Consider the following 17,990-nt stretch of genomic DNA (forward strand, 5'->3'; position numbering starts at 1 on the left):
GCCTTCTGCTCAGCCACTCCTCGGATTTGATAGCTAGCTATCCAAGAAAGCAAATCAATTTTGACCATGGGATTGCAACAAGCTTTCATCACATCTAGCAATATAGATTGGGGAGAAAAAAGTAGTTGCACAGACATGTTTAAATGGTATGATTAAATGTGTTTGCTGTTTAACCTATTTTCCCACAAAAACCTGTTGAATTTTGCAAATTACCACAATTAATAAAAGTAAATACAACTTTTCTATGATTCTGTCTGTCTTGTCTGCAACTGAACCTAACTTTTTTTTAAAGTTGATGCTATAATTTAGAAAGAACCTTCCTAAAGTCTCCTCTGGCAGACTTTCATGGCATCCACATTCCTCTCACTGCAGTTCACCTTTTTCAGGGAACTTAAATTTTTGTTTTGAAGTAAGGCAAGATGCAGCCTGATTTAAAATAATCTTCTTTGGCTTGGCTTCGCGGACGAAGATATATGGAAGGGTAATGTCCACGTCAGCTGCAGGCTCGTTTGTGGCTGACAAGTCTGATGCGGGTCAGGCAGACACGGTTGCAAGGGAAAATTGGTTGGTTGGGGTTGGGTGTTGGGTTTTTCCTCCTTTGTCAGAGAAAGCAAGAGGATGAGAAGTAGAGGGAGTGTGAAGGACAGAGTGCTCTGTGGTGAATCCCACAGGGCGAGGGCAAGAGCAGAAATATTGAGATTTTGCTGAAACCAACATATGGTGTGTGTCACCATTCCATAAAGTCATACTGTACACAGCAGGTGACTACTTCTTGAACTGGTCCTCCTGAGCCATTCAACGGAGTGATTCCACAATTTAATATGAACACATCTGACAGCAGTAATTGGAATAATTTATAGCCTGCTGCAAAGGTTTCCACCTTGTACACAGGTGACTCCAAGATTTCATGTTAAATTATTTCATATTACCTTATGACAACTTACCAATGTATTCACTGATATCTTCAACAACTCACTCCAGCAACGCATGGTCCCTGTTTCAAACAGGTGTCAAACATACTGGTGCCCATGAAGAGCATAGTAACCTGCCTTAATGACGATTGACCAGTGATGAAGTATTTGAAAGACTGGCATTGTGTGAAGCGTATCAACTCCTGTCTGAGCCGCAGCATGGATACCTCCTAGTTCGCCCATTGTGGCGACAGATTGATGGCAGTTGCCATTTCACTGGTTCTACACAAAGCCCTAGATCACCTGGGCTATAAAGATACATACATCAGGATGCCCTTTATCGACTACAGTTCAGCATTTAGCACCATCATCCCCTCAAAACTGATCAGCAAACTCCAAGACACCCCTCTTTGTAATTGAATCCTGGATTTCCTCACCTACAGACCACAATCAGTGAGGATTGGTAACAATATTTCCTCCACAATCTCCATCAGTACCGGAGCACCACAAGACCGTGTTCTTATTCCCCCTGCTCTACTCACTTTACACCTACGACTATGTGGCTTCCTGCGATAATAACACCATCTACAAATTCGCCAATGATACCACGGTAGTGGGTTGGATAAAGGGAGGAGATGAGTCGGCATACAGGATGGAGAATGAAAACTTGGCTGAATGGTGCACCAACCACAACCTTGCACTCAATGTCACCAAAACTAAGGAGCTGCTTGTTGACTGCAGGAAGGGAAAATCAGAGGTGTACAATCCAATGATCATTGGGGGATCAGAGGTGGAGAGGGTGAGCAAATTTAAGTTCTTGGGAGTCACTATCTTGGAGAATCTTTCCTGGACCTAACACATTAATGGCATCATGAAGAAAGCACGTCAGCACCTCGACTTCCTCAGGAGTTTGCGGGGGTTTGGTATGGCACCAAAAACCCTGGCAAATTTCTATAGATGTGTGATGAAAAGCATGCTGACTGGCTGCATCACAGTCTGCTATAGGGACCCTTGAGCATAAAGCCCTGTAAAAGGTAGTGGACACAATCCAGGACATAACTGGAAAAACTCTCCTCACTATCGAGAACATCTGCAGGGAAGAGCAGCAGCAATCATCAAGGATCAACACCACATACTCTATTCTCACTGCTACCACCAGGAAAGAAGTACAGATTCCACAAGACTTGCACCACCAGTTTCAGGAACAGCTGCTACCCCTCAATCAGGGACTCATTAAAGGGCTCTTACTTGTGTGTTTTATTTATTTATTTTTAATTCTCTCTGTATTGCACAGTCTGTTTGTTTACATTCATTATCTGTTTACACTGTGTACACTGTGTACAGTTTTTTTTTGTTGCACTACCACTAAGTGGTAATTCTGCCTTGCCTGCAGAAAAAGAACCTCAGGGTTGTATGTGATATCCTGTATGTACTCAGACAATAAATCTGAAAGCTGATAGGCCAAAAGACCTGAAATATATACCAGCTCTCAAAGATTCAAGATTCCTTTTATTGTCATGTAATAACATATAAAAATGTAACACAGTAAAACCCTTATTATCCGGAATTCAAGCAACTAGCAGCCTCAAGCAACAAAAAATAGGTAGGCAATAAATATGAAAGTTTAAACTTGGCATGCCTCACCGTTAGTTCGCCAATCACAAACAACCTGAAAATTCACTTTCCGGCATTTACCAATCTCTATAGGTGCTGGATACTAGGGATTTTACCGTATACATGAGGCACTTCAACCTTTGTCCATTGTGAGGGAAAGAGCCACCGTGAGCATTTCCAGATCCCCCTAGCAATAAGAGAAAGACAAGCAAAACAAACTCCCTTCAGAGTCACTGAGTGTCCCTGGATTCACTTCCTGCACTCCTGCGGCCTCTCTCCTGATCAATCCATTGGCAGCCTGAGCTCCAGGTGCAAACCTCCAATGTGACCAGCCCATTCCCTCACTTATTTCCCTGTAAGTTACATCCCCATCAATTCTCCCATTATTCTTTTGCCACCCAACTACACTAGAGGTCATTTATAGATTTTAAATTTTATTTACAGCATGGTAGAAGCAGATTCTGGCCATTTAAACCCGTGCCTCCCAATTTCACCCAAATTAACCCACAACCCTGAGTATTTTTGGATGGTGAGAGGAAACTGAAGCACCTGGGGAAAACCCATGCACACGCGGGGAGATTATACAATCTCCTTACAGATAGGGCCGGATTCGAACCCGGGTCGCTGGCACTGTAATGTAATTGTGCTAACCGCAGCAGGAAGAAGCTACATGTTGACTGCAGGGGAGATCAGAATTGAGCCTATATTTCTTGCAGCAATGGGACTACCTGCTGTACCACTGGGAAACATTTACAGCCACTGCCCTCAGCACAAACAACCTCAGCACCTGCAGATGCAGAGGCTATAAGCAGGACTTCAGTATTGCACAAATGACATCAGGTTTAAAAGGTTCACACCGCAAGAAGCTTGTCTTTCCTCTCTAACTCCTCCTGGATAATCCTATGTTTCCTCCTCCCTTCACATGCCTCCTTCACTTTCCCTTAAAGCATCATGAACAGTTAATAGTCAGATTCACACAACCAAGGAAAGCTGGTAGCTGCTATGTTCCAAGATCTCGTATCTTTGCTCTGCCACTTCAAGGAATTGGAAAGAAAATCAAGATAAATGAAAATATTTCTTCATTTTTACTGAAAGCAATCTGATGTAGGCAATGGTTCCCTAACAAAAGGTTTCATTGCTTTAAACAGAGATCTTATTAAAGTAATAGCAAAAGGTTAAGCTTTTCACATGTAATGAGAGATCCTGAGAGGAGGAGGTGGGCAAAGATAAGAATGTAACATAAGGTGAATTGATGAAAGTAATTAGAAGGGTGAAAATTATTTAGGTTTATGAAATGAAACTTTATCAAGAGGGATCATATGATTTAAAATTGTAAATAAAATATTTTTAAAAGACACAACATCCAAAAAAAATGAGGATACAGAAATGTAGGATTGTGATGGGCCCACCCGGCAGCAATAGAAATTCACCAAGACAAATAGTTACTTGAACAAAAATTACTTCTAATTTTCTTTAAACATAAAAACAAGATCATACTTTAACTTATTACCTTTAGCTTAACCTAACCCCCTTCTAATTCTAAGCGCACGTGTATGTAATGTGTGTACAAGTTCAGAAAAGTTCTTTGATTCACAGTCCAATCTCACTTCTCACTCCTCCAAGTTCACTGGTATCAGGCAATTCTTAGACTGTGCGCAGAATTTAACATTTATGAATCTTCACCAGGCTTTGGTGCTTGAAAGGTAAATGGAAGGTTTTTGTTAGTTTTCAGAGAGAGATTTGTTGCTTGTTGAACACACACAAACTGATTCCTTCTGATCAACCTCTTCAGTGTTTTGCCAAAGAAAAGCCCCATCAGGTTTTTCCAGATGATAACTCCTTTCTTTCAGGTCACCACAGAGATCCTTTTCTGTTTCTCTTATCTCAGGCGAAACATTATACAGCTAGCCATCTCCTCTTGTATGGACCACAAGGGCTTTGAACAGGCTGAACTCAGAACTCACAACCCATCTTCAAAATGGGGTTTCAAACAAGCTTCCAAAAGCCACTGCAGAAAACCAGCAGTCTCTCTCTCTCTCTCTCTCACTCACTCGGTGTCACACTTAGAGAAAAGCCTGTTTGATTCTCTCTGCTTGCAAAACCACATGACCTTCCTAAAACAGCACACTCCACCAAAACAGCTTGCTGACTCCCAAAATCAATTCATGATAGATCTTATCAGTTTCCCAAGATGGGGCCTTCCATTTGTACTTCATTGTGAAAATCTCCAACACAGGAGTCCATTGTCTTTGCAAACTTGTAGGCACCACCTTATGCATAACTCTTGCATTTTAAAATGAGATCTGTTTTGAAGTGTTTGTGGCCTACACTAAAAATTCCACAATCCATCTTCCAAATATGTATCTATACCTAATATAAAATATAACATAATTTGTCACATGATCAACAATTGAAGATGACTGTCAAGGGGAGGGCAGTAAGTGTCATTTTGGTAAAGTCATGGAAGGCAGATTAAGATACATGGAGTCTTAGTTGATTGGATTCAAAATTGGCTTGGCCATAGAGGACAAGTAGTGGAGGGGTGTCATTCTGACTGGAGGTGGTGTTTCACAGGGATTAGTGCTAGGACCTTTATTGTTTTTGATATATATCAATGACTTAAATTAAAGGCAAGCTGACTAGTAAGATGGCAGGAAAATTGGTGGCGGTGTAGATAGTAAAGAAGATTATAAAATCAGATCAGTTGAAAAATATGGCTGGACAAAAGGCAGATGAAGTTTAATCCGGATGAGTGTGAGGTGTTGGAATTTGGAGGTCTCATGCAAGAGGAAAGTATATAGTAAATGGAAGGACACTTAGGACCATTGATGTACAGAAAGATCCATAGCTCCCTGAAAGTGGAAAAACAAGTAGAAAGGGCAGTAAAGAATGTGTACAGTGTACTTCTCTTCATTGGTCAGGGCACTGAAAATAAAAGTTGGGAAGTCATGTGGCAGCTGCATAATACTTTGGTTAAGGTGCATTTGGAGCATTGTGTACAATTCTGGTCACCACATTTCAGGATGTGAAGGTTTAGAGAGGGTGTAGTGAAGGATCTCCATATGCTGCCTGGGTTAGAGAATGTCAGCTATAAGGACAAACTTGATTTTCCCCCCCCCCCCCTCTGGAGCATCAGAAGTTGATGAGCAACCTGATAGAAGTAGAAAAAATGATGAGAGGCCAGGAGAAATCATCAGTCTTTTGTTCTAGGGCTGAAATGTCAAGTACTAAAGGGCATGGATTGAAGGTGAGAAGGGGAAAGTTCAAAGGAGATATGTGAGACAAAGTTGTTTTTAAAAGCAGAGTGCCTGGAAGGTGCTACTAGGGGAGTTGATGGAAGCAGATAGATGGAGACATTTAAGATGGATATATCTTGCAGTCGAAGGACTTACACCAGGCTGCAGACTGCTAGAACTGGCTCAAGATTGGCTGAAGGGGTACCAGGTATCGGAACTGGGATACGAGAGGGTGTCAAGGGTATGGGCTTCTGAGGGGCCTCGGGAGCTGAAGGTTTCCTGATAGTCAGAGGTTTGGATCTGGAGCTCAGGTTTCCGATTTTTTGGACTTAAGTCTGTGCGGCTGCAGAGGCTGTAGGAGCACTGGAGGAAAATCCACAGACTCTGAAGGGACACTCTTTTGCTTCTCTTTCTATCTTACTGTAAGGGGTACTGGCAATTTCTGCTGATGGTGAATCTATGTCTGCCGCACGGCAGAAGAAACACAATCTCGTGTAGTATTACATCTGTTTTATTACATGACAATGGAAGAATCTTGAAACATCATGGGTCAAAGGGGCTGTGCCTGAGATGTACTGCTCTATGCTCTATTCTATCTTCCATTTACCCAGCACATATCCTGCACAAATAAAATCCTGAGCCACTTCACAGGGATTTCAAAAGCCAGAGCAATGCTAAGTACTACAGAGGAGAAATTTCTACCCTGATATATCAAATTAGCCTCTAACTGAATGCCAGTTCCTATAATGCCTTTCAACTTTATATAATGCCATAGCAACAAAGCAAATTATGGGCAAAGAAATAAGGCAGATAGAGTGTACTGGTGATTGGACTGAGTAGGATGAGAAGTGTGGGGCTGGGTGTGGGGGGAGGTCACCTCAATCTCAATGTAACTGGAACATTGGAGTGAGGAGTTCCCTGGTAGACAATTCAATATTGAGTCATTGAGTTTTGCGAGAATGGTATCTGGGGTAATGGAGAAAAACATCAAGTCTCAGGTCTCCATGACTTCACAAAATCAACAGCAGATTGATTAGCAAATCTGTACACAAAGGAATATTTGTGAAACGCAACAGCAGCGCTGTGTCGGCTAGAGATCTAACGTCGGGACAAGGTCACAGTGACGGCAGAGACAAACTGAAAGGGTGGGCTGTGGAGGCACCCATGGTTAACGATGGCTTGGCAGGAAATGGACGAGAATTCATCCTAATTCAAAGGAAAGCTGCATTTTGGAGGAAGCTAATTTGGAGTTTAGGGGGAAAAATGGAAAATATCCCTGTCGCATCTTTCCACGTCTGTGCAGAAATCACATAAATGACTGCTGCTCCTGGGGGTAGAAAGGGAGAGAAAGTTAAACTGGTAAATTGCAAATGGGAAACAGATGTTTGTTGATTAGAGCACATTGCCCTTGAGAAGCAAGATTAAATGATTGGTTCCTGACGTGGAGTCATTTCAGTGTTGGCCCTGCACAGGAACTCTTTGCACTGTGGAACATGCGCAAGGTCATTGGATGCCGTGTGCTTTGCCAGAAGCTACAGGTCAGTTGCAATCACCTCGCAGCTGGATACCTCCAAAAGATCTAATGGGCTCCCTGACACCCACACCCCCAACTGGTCCCCAGAAACTTCAAGGGGATCAGGGGGACAAGTTAAAGCAACTGGATAATTTCTCAGGTGCAAGTAGCAGTTCACCCCAATTCCCTGGGCATTGAATCAATCCTCCAGCACCACTTTGTATGCAGGGCTCATGCTGATTTGGTCCTCCAGGAATTTCAACAGCCATGTACAACAGACTTGCAAATGCTGATCAAGATAAGGCAGGACCAGACCGCTGAGTGAGACTTGGCAATGATGCCGAGACATTCCAAAAATCAGCCAAATTCACAACACCGTCAACCATTCCCATTGGCAGAGTGCCTTTGATGTAGCAAAATGCCCCACAGGATCTTCATGGGAAGGTTAGTAGACAAAGCACAGCAGGAAGCAACTCGTTTCTTCTGGCCCTGACCCAGAATAGCCAACGACACTCCCCATTAAATGAGGACATTTGCAGCATATTTTACTTCGTTCTCCAAACACATCTCCAAAAGCCAGTATTCACGCAATCACCAATGATGGAAAAGAGCATTTTGGTTTCAGGAAATACTCCAAAAGCAAGTAAATATTCCGTTTAATAAACAGTGATTAGTAGATTAGTAGAGCCTACGGCTCCTAGAACGCTTCCATCAGCGTTGTCTCCGCTCCATCCTCAACATTCATTGGAGCGCTTTCATCCCTAACGTCGAAGTACTCGAGATGGCAGAGGCTGACAGCATCGAGTCCACGCTGCTGAAGATCCATCTGCGCTGGGTAGGTCACATCTCCAGAATGGAGGACCATCGCCTTCCCAAGATCGTGTTATATGGCGAGCTCTCCACTGGCCACTGAGACAGAGGTGCACAAAAGAAGAGGTACAAGGACTGCCTAAAGAAATCTCTTGGTACCTGCCACATTGACCACCACCAGTGGGCTGATCTCGCCTCAAACCGTGCATCTTGGCGCCTCACAGATTGGCGGGCAGCAACCTCCTTTGAAGAAGACCGCAGAGCCCACCTCACTGACAAAAGGCAAAGGAGGAAAAACCCAACACCCAACCCCAACCCACCAATTTTCCCCTGAAACCGCTGCAACCGTGTCTGCCTGTCCCGCATTGGACTTGTCAGCCACAAACGAGCCTGCAGCTGACGTGGACATTTACCCCCTCCATAAATCTTCATCCGCGAAGCCAAGCCAAAGAAGAAGTAGAGGCCTTCCTCCCATGATTTATACACCTAGCAGAGATTTTCCACGGTTAGGTATTTTAGATAGCGAGAACTCTGCACAATGCAGATGCTGGAATCAGAAACAAAACAATCTGCTGAAGGAACTCAGTGGGTCGGGCACCATCAATGGGAGGAAAAAGAATGGTTGACATTTCAAGCCAAGACTCTTCATCAAGGCTTGTTAAATGTGGCAGAGAAAGCAATGGAAAGAGAGAAAGGGTGGTAGGGGTGAGGGAGGTAGCGAACTGAAACACCTGGCCAATAGACACTCATTTTTACAATGATCTAGTGCCCATTTCCTTTTCTAAAGGAAAATGTCAGGAAGGTTAAATATTTCAGAGGCCACTGGGGGTGAAGAGTGTTGCAATCATTCGTTTGAAAAGACAACACACTTGAATTCCTGTGCAGAATCGTTCTACTCTTTTCACAAACTTGCTTTGGGAATATCAAGTCTAATTTGGCTGCTTTCTCTTCTTTGCATCTGGGTCCCAAACCCTTCCTAAATCTCAACCCCCAACTCCCCCACCTTCTGTCCTCCTCTCTCTCAATCACCTTCAGTCCTTCAACTAAACCTGCTGAATATTTTCTTCTTTATCAACAAGATCCCAAAATACCTCCTCTTTCTGGTACCTGCTTCTGAATCTCCTCTGAATCCAAAATTGCGGCATTCTACAATGTTATACAATGTCCGAATGGAAATGCTTGAGGTGGCCAGGAAGCAAGGATATTGTCTTCCCCATACAGAATTCATTGCACAGGACACTTACAGCCATGATGAACAGAGTTTGCTTTCCCATGTCCATGAATGGGACTTTCAAGGGTCAGAAAGGCAACAACTTGCTTTCACAAATAAAGGCGAGAGAGCAGTGTTCTCATCAATGGCAAGGCAGAAAGGACAATGTCATGTCAAGTCAATTTTTGTCATCAGATTTTGTACAATCTGATGAAACAGCATTCTCGGACATCAATGCAAAACACGCAGACACACAACTAGACATAACACACATACAGACAAACAATGCATATGTAGGACAAGTATTCATATATACAAATAAATAAATATTTGTTTTGTGAATATGAGAACTTCAGATGAGCAGTTCCTTTGGACTTTTAACATTCGCACTGCCCATGGGAAGAAGCTATTCATCAGCCTGGTGGTGCTGGCACTGAGAGTCTTGTATCTCTTCCATGACGGAGCAATTGAAAGATGCTGTGTGTGGGGTGGTAGGGATCCTCAATGATTTTGCGTGCCCTCCTCGGACAACAATCCAGTGGATCACATCAATGGGGGGAGGTGGGGAGGGAGGGGAAGAGAGACTCCAGTGATCCTCTCTGTCACGCTTCTGGACCTGTGGAGTGACCTCTGATCCATTTCTCGGCAGCAACCATATGACACTGTGATACAGCCAGCCAGGATGCTCTTGATAGAGCTCCTGTAAAAGTTTGGAGTAATGCTAGCTGGTAGCCTTGCCCGCTTTAGTCTTCTCAGGAAATGCAGTTGCAGTTGCACCTTCCTGACCAGTGAGGAGGTGCTGAGTGTCCACGATAGGTCACTAGTTAAGTGAATTCCAAGGAACTATGCGCTCTCCACTCTCTCCACTACAAGTTCTTGATGTGTAGTGGAGGGTGGTCATTCCTGGTCCACCTGAAGCCCAAGATCATTTCCTTCATCTGAGACTCAGGTTGTTACTCTTGCACCATTTCACGAGATTTTCTTCCTCTTCTCTGTAGTGTGACCCATCATTATGGCTGATGAGGCCAACTACTATTGTGTCATCTGCAAACTTGATGACATTGATGGAGCTGGATCTGGTGATGCAGATCTGGCTACAAATCTCTGGAAATAGTCAAGCAAAGGTTGGTTTCTCAGACACTGCTTGACAGTGTCATTCAAAGCTCACAGGGAAATGGTATTAGCCGCAAGGATGAGGAATTTTAAAATCCAGTCTATCCCCATCCATTCAAGTGACATTGCAAAGTTCCACTTCGTTCATGATGACTAAGAATTTTAAACAAAGGAATTATTTCTGGTTTCATTCCCTGGTGAAAAGCAGCCTTTTAGTTTCGATGTGGGTGAGTTTCCCATGGGAAACAGAAGGTGGTGGCAAGGTTAGCACAATGCTATAACGGCACCAACGACCCGGGTTCGAATCCTATGTTGTCTGTGAGGAGTTTGTACATTCTCCCCTGGTCTGCGTGGGTTTCCTCTGGGTGCTTCAGTTTCCTCCCACCCTTCAAAATGTACTGGGGGTCTTAGGTTAATTGGAGTATTTGGGTGGCACTTGCTCATTGGCTGGAAGGGCCTGTACCTTGCTGTATGTATTAAAAATGTGGATAGAGAACTGAGAAAGTTCACTAATTTCTCTGTGATATGTATTACAATATTAAAGACACTGGATTCATAGAAAATCTTTATTAATTAATCTCTCTATTATTAATCTTTATTAATTAATTGCCAGGTCCAAATGAACTTTAAAACAGCCATTCTCAACATCGGCCCTAAGACCCACAGAACATTTTAAGTAAAAGTAACATAAATATATATTTTTTAAATTATGTAGTCGGTAGGAGAGAAGAATGGATGAAACCAAAACTTGAGTGCTTCACGGGAAGGGGGCCCATAAATTTGAACAGTCTGAAGGGGGCCATAACCAAAAAGAAAGTTGAGAATGGCTGCTTTAAATCATTTAGGATAAGAGATAACTAAACTTAATTCAAGTTCTCATAAAGGAAAGGCGAGAGTTGATGGGGATGAATTGATGTTTAATAATTCCCACCATCTATCCATCAAGCACAACTCTATTTGAGCTACCCTTCCTTGCAATACTGTTACTAAAGCCCAGCAAACAGGAGCTGATGCTCCCAGGCAGTTGCTGTGGGATGAGATTTTACTTGACTATTTCCAGAAATTTGTAGGAACTGTCCTACTGCAGATGTGAACTCTGCCCTCTCGCTTCCATTTGTGAAAACAAATCATTCTCCATCTGACCCTGAAGGTCCCTTCTACTGATATCTAATAGCAACCATCCATCCTAATTTGAAACCAGAGTCAACAGCGTTGTACAAAATGACCCCACCATTTGGTGCTCAGTATAAATACAACAACTCACACCAGGTGATCATGCTTCTGCATTTTTCTACCCATCTCATCCATAAAGTCCTAGAATTCCCTCTCTTTTGTTTTTTTCCAAAACCTCTCTCCTTCAAGACATTCCCCAAATAAAACCCTTTGACCAGGCCTTTGTTCATTCACCTAATTACCGGGTACTTATTCATGTGGCTCAGTGTCATATTTTGAGAACTGCTCCAGTAAATGCATTTTTATTGCAGTGTTCTCAACCTAATTTCACAAACCCTGGACCACCAATAGTTGACAAGCTCAATCCACTTCCCAAAACACCAACGGAATTTGATTGTGTTTTGGTGGGAACATTTCTTGAGAATTGTTGCCTTTTTCATTGTCAAAATAATCACCTTGTTTTGCATATTGTTTATTACATCAATAATATTTGTCTTTGTCACTTCACCCATGACAAACCCATGGATCTCCAGTGGCCCATGGGGAAAAGGCACTCTTAGCATAGAGTGGTGCAACGCTGTTATAGCACCACCAACTGAGACCAGGGTTTGAATCCCACACTGTCTGGAAGGAGTTTGTACATTCTCCCCATGTCTGTGTAGCTTTCCTCCAGGTACTCTGGTTTCCTCACACCATTCAAAACGTACTGGAGATTGCTGGTAAATTGGGTGTAATTGTGGGCCGAAAGGGCCTGTTACCATGCTATATGTCTAAAATTTAAAAGAAAACCTTTTTGCTGCATTAAAGATGCTATACAGAAATAAAACTGTCACCTTGCATGTACATAAATCGGAAGAACTACATGTATCAAGTGAAGATATATCATTTGGAAAGGAAACCATCATGTCAACGATATTCCTCAATGTAATGAAGCTGGTAGCTGAAAGAACAACATAGGGATCATTATGAAATTAGATCTATTTAGTTTCCCTGAAGGCTTTTGTGCCTTGTTGAAATAGAAGAAATCCCAGATACAAAGTGGGTGTGTGTGAGAAGAGGTCTTCAGATGAAAAAAATCAGTTGACCCAAAACAAAAATGCATTATTACTTCGAAACATTTGTCATGCAGTGACACAAAAGTTGCCAAAAATCCATCAGCACCACATTCTATTACATTAATAAGGAGATTTGATACAAGCTTTGATTCTGAGATCGACAGGACACGTGAGAATTGTCCAGGAACATTTATGATGACATCCAGGGCTATTTCTCTTTGGGTCTTAACGGCCTGACAATTTAATGCCATTCTCACATCTCATTCCTCCACTACTGTGACTTTTACCAATCAGAAATTTCAAACTCATCGGGGAACTGCGACCTTCCAAATCTTATCCAAACTTGGAAAGATATCTTAGTCTTCACTGAGTCCATGTCCTGGTATATCCTCCCCAATAGCACTGTGGGAGCACCTTCCCCAGAAAGACTGCAGCATTGCAAGAAGGCAGCTCACCACCACTCTCTTAATGACAGGCAGGTGTGGGCAATAACTGCTGTCTTGTCAGCAATGCCAAAATTAATTCATTTTAAATTAAAAATATTGGATACATGCTCAATCGACAATCACAACCTGTAGTTATTGAATGACCAAAGATAAGTTATGGTCCAATGGGGGTGTAACTAGGATGGGCTCTGGATCCATGGCTAGACAAGTTTATGTGGACTTTTTTCAAAATTTAAAAGCAACAAAAACATGCCTTTATTTAATGGTGATGTGCAAAACTATCACAATGTTTCCTGAAGCACGTAAAAAAAAAAAGAAGATATTGGGTATTGGTCAAAGAATTTGGCTTTGAAGTCAACATGCTGACTTTCTCAGCCAATTACAATATTCCCCAGGGCAAAAGCTGTGATGTGAGGATCTAACTTGCCATTCAGATCATTGGTTAATGTATGTAGCAGCTTTTCAAATCCAATGAGTGCTTGTTCCAGCAAACCTTCCTTCCAAGGACCTGTTGCCCCTGCACCTCTATTCACAAGCATACACCTCTAATTTAATTTTAACGGTGCTGCATGTTCGAAGGCCCTTCCAGCTCATGAAACCCATGCTGCCCAATTAGACCCAATTAACCTTCCAACCCTGAATGTTCTGGAGGGTGGGAGGAAACTGGGGAAAACTAGCACAGGTCACAAGTAGAAAAGGTTCTCAATCCAGATTCAAACCTGTGTTGCTAGCCCTGTAACCCCAATGCTAACCATGCTGTCACCTCGGAAAGAAAAAGAAGCCAAAACTGTGATTGGTTGTGAATCAGGATTCACTCCAACAATACCCTCCCCTATCAATCTTTCTGCCACATTTTTGTGTCATCACAAACACCCCGTCTTCTCAGCAATCAAAGATAGTGACCCACATTTAGGCTGCTCTATCACAACATGCAGTGAGTTGTCCAGGTCACCAAGCGCCCAGTAACTCATGAATTACCAGAAATACTAGGGCAAACTGAATGGTATGGCTACTGATCAGAACCTTGCACTGGTCTCCATTTAATTAAGCCTGTGCAAAGAGGAAGCACCTGCACTATATTTGAAGAGATCCTTCCCTTCTAAACTCCAAATGAAACCATTCTTGGAGCTTGCATCACATGACCTCCTACTGTATTCACCCCTCTAGCTTTTCCAACCCTGCCTCCAACCCCTTTCAAGTTTCTTCCTCAACAGAATTGTTAAACAAAAATTTACCACCGGGGTAAAGAAGTCCTGAATGGTGGGGCAGAGAGAGAGAGAGCTCTCCCTCCTGCCATCAAATACCTTCCCTTAAATTACTTGCATGAGAAAATGCATAAAACAAGCCCATACACAATCTTGTAAAAAGATCACTAAAGCATTTCACAAAGTTTGAATGATGAAAAATGATTACCGTAAAGGCACCTAAAACTCAGCAAGGTGGCAGGACCTGATGGGTCCAATTCAATCTCAGATTTTAAGAGATGACAAGTTCTGGAAATGGTTCAATAGATATAGAAGCACCCCAATTGATTCATGATTGATATTGCAGCGCTCCGATCCTAAATTTCTTACTTGTTGTTCAAATCTGCAGCTAAAGAATCTCCAGCCAAATCAATTCCTAAAAAAAGGGAAGGAATCTTTACTTTGTGCTCTGGTGTTCACCTCCTCAAGTCAAGCTCAAAGCAGCCAAGATTTTTCTGAAGTCTGTCACCACCAGTTTTACTCAAAGGAATCCAGCCGTCTGTGAAGATGTGCCAAGCTCCAGAAAAACAAGCAAGAAGATCAATGACCAGTTAATCAGCTTCTGTATCCACCTGAGCAGAACTTGGTCTGAATTATGCCACACCCTTCAAATGCTCTGGAAATCAAGTGCCTTCCTCAGAACCACCACAGAAATGCCTGCCAACACTGGGTGCATAATTCCCACAGGGTAGTTATTGAGCTAAACTGGCACACAGAATAAAGTAGAATGCTTTTGCCAGAAATGTATTAGAGGGTTATGATTCAAGCTTCAAACTATATAAATGTTCAGTAAAGCGAAAACATATTTCATCACCTGCTCCAACACATATTTTGCATCCTGAAATGTGCTATAAAGCAGCAATTTTACTCATTATAAATTACGATCATGGTAATTTAAAAACTTGGAAACTTTGAGAAATAGATGTCCCAAGAGTAACGATAATATAGTGATTAAATTTATGGACCTGCTCTGTTGATCTGATGTGTGAATCTCAATGAGGTAACTGCTGGATTTAATTTCAAATAATTAGGTTAAAAAATCTGACATAAACAGCCAGTATCGGTAATGGAAACAATGAAGCCACTGAATTGTTGCAAAGATGTATCCAGCTTGGTGAGGCAGTTTGAGGTATGAAATTATCCAATTTTACACGGTCAACTGATACACAGCTGCTTGACCCATTGCAACTGTGTGACATATATACATACAGCAAGGTTACAGACCATTTCAGCCCATGAGTCTGTGCCACCCAATTTACACCCAATTAACCTACAACCCCCAGTTGGTTTTGAATGCTGGGAGGACACTGGAGCCTCCGGGGAAAACCCACAAATGCACAGGGAGAACATACAAACTCCTTACAGACAGCACGGGATTCGAACCCTCGTCCCAATCTCTGGCACTGTAAATGCACTGTGCCAACCACTACATCAACCATGCCATTTTTAATAAAATGGGCAACCTCTTAAATGCACTCTGAAACAGTCCACGAACTGCTCGGTGCAGGGGCAATCAGGATTGGGCCTGTCTGCATCCTGCTAAGGAGCAAATTGGGTTGGAGTGATAATTATTGAGGAGAGTTTCAAATGTGAATTAACTCTTTGCTGTTCATTCCACTCTCTGCAACAAAATGCTGATCACCTTAAAATTTTCCAAATCACTCATTAAATTGTCCCAACTTGACATCCATCCTAAATTGTTTTGCGTGGTGTGTGTACCTGCACCTTGATGATGAATCTAATGTCAACACATAGTGAAAAGGAGAAGAATCTAAACACACAGGACCTGACTGGAAAACAGAGGTGACTAATTCATGTAACAGAATGCAAACATGCCCAGTGGGGCCCCAGCCTTTCTTGGGTCGCAGGTGTCCAAGACATATTGAAAACTACCCGTATCGGAGAGGGAAAATTGTTAGCTTTACTGATACTTACCCTCAGTGTTCAGCAGATGAGTGGGCATTGGCTTATGGTGGAAACAGTTGGCCTCGCTGGTTCTAACTGCAGCTTAACCATTCTGTTCTTTTGACAGTGATATGAGACGTAATATTATTTGCTGAAAGCAATGATTCTGTTCACCCTCCATGCCCAATTACTCTCTCACTGGCCTCTTGAAACTGATCATGTGCAGGTTTATGGGGCCGGCATTCCTCTGCACCATACACAAAGCCTTGTCGGCATTGCTGAAATTAGCTGCAAAGATGGCAGAAGGGAAGAAGCCAGCCTGCGAAGATTTGAAGGAACAGCACAAAAAACAATGTCGGAGGGGCAAAGTTCATCAATCCACAAATACACCCGTTGTCTTCTCCTGGCCCCATCCATAACAGCTACGACTTCCAAAGCCAGATATGTGCAAATTTCTCAGCGATTGATGTTTGAAACTGAATAGTATTTAAAATAACACCAGGAATAAGTCATGTGCACCCTCCAGACTCCCGCACCATTCATCAAGCTCATGGGTGATGATCTACATCATGGTCTTATCCCCATTTTCTCCTTATATTCCTTGATTACTTCAGCATTAATAAATATATGTCCATTTCCTTCTTAATGCCTTGATCTCCCCTATCTTGATTGTATTGAGTACAGGAGTTGCGATATAATGTTAAAGTTTATTGTGTTAAAGTTGTGCAGGATATTGATGAGGCCAAATTTAGAGTGCTGTGTACAGTTTTGGTTACCAACTACAGGAAAGATATCAATTAGATTGAAAGAATGCAGAGAAAGCCTTCATAGCTTTTGCCAGAACTTGAGAAGTTGAACTATAGCGAAAGGATGAATAGATTAGGGTTTTATTCCTTGGAGGGTTAGAGAATGAGGAGGGATTTGATAGAGGTCAAGTCACGTGGGCGCACATGCAGGGTAAATGCAAGCAGCCTTTTCCCCTGAGGTTAGGTGAGACTAGAACTGGAGGATATAGATTGAGGGAGAAAGTTTAAAGAGAAATATCCAAGGGAATTTCTTAACTCAGAGTGTGGTGAGAATGTAGAACGAGCTGTCTGTCTCCTGCATACAGGTCTGATTATAACATTTAAGAGAAGATTAGATAAATACATGGCTGATGGAGGACCTCCATCAGCCAGCTCCCCACCATGACTACCAGCCCCCCCACATCTCCATCGGGCACACAAAACTCAAAACGGTCAACCAGTTTACCTATCTCGGCTGCACCATTTCATCAGATGCAAGGATCGACAATGAGATAGACAACAGACTCGCCAAGGCAAATAGCGCCTTTGGAAGACTACACAAAAGAGTCTGGAAAAACAACCAACAGAAAAACCTCACAAAGATAAGCGTATACAGAGCCGTTGTCATACCCACACTCCTGTTCGGCTCCGAATCATGGGTCCTCTACCGGCATCACCTACGGCTCCTAGAACGCTTCCACCAGCGTTGTCTCCGCTCCATCCTCAACATCCATTGGAGCGCTTTCATCCCTAACGTCGAAGTACTCGAGATGGCAGAGGTCGACAGCATCGAGCCCACGCTGCTGAAGATCCAGCTGCGCTGGATGGGTCACGTCTCCAGAATGGAGGACCATCGCCTTCCCAAGATCGTGTTATATGGCGAGCTCTCCACTGGCCACCGTGACAGAGGTGCACCAAAGAAAAGGTACAAGGACTGCCTAAAGAAATCTCTTGGTGCCTGCCCCATTGACCACC

At 42.8% G+C, this 17,990-nt stretch overlaps 1 protein-coding gene and 1 long non-coding RNA gene across 3 annotated transcripts in view; one reads left to right on the forward strand and one right to left on the reverse strand.

Annotated features, from left to right (window-relative positions):
• The window catches only part of LOC138741360 (uncharacterized), an 86,892-nt gene extending 71,823 nt beyond the window's left edge, over positions 1-15,069 (forward strand). Inside the window, exon 4 of the long non-coding RNA XR_011343470.1 lies at positions 14,675-15,069. This is a non-coding gene — a long non-coding RNA (uncharacterized lncRNA). The remainder of the gene's footprint in view (positions 1-14,674) is intronic.
• LOC138741361 (syndecan-3-like) overlaps positions 1-17,990 on the reverse strand; it is a 235,729-nt gene that overhangs the window by 159,712 nt on the left and 58,027 nt on the right. The window lies entirely within an intron of this gene.

This window comes from Narcine bancroftii, chromosome 8 (genome assembly GCF_036971445.1).
Source record: "Narcine bancroftii isolate sNarBan1 chromosome 8, sNarBan1.hap1, whole genome shotgun sequence".
In the NCBI taxonomy this organism is placed as follows: domain Eukaryota; kingdom Metazoa; phylum Chordata; class Chondrichthyes; order Torpediniformes; family Narcinidae; genus Narcine; species Narcine bancroftii.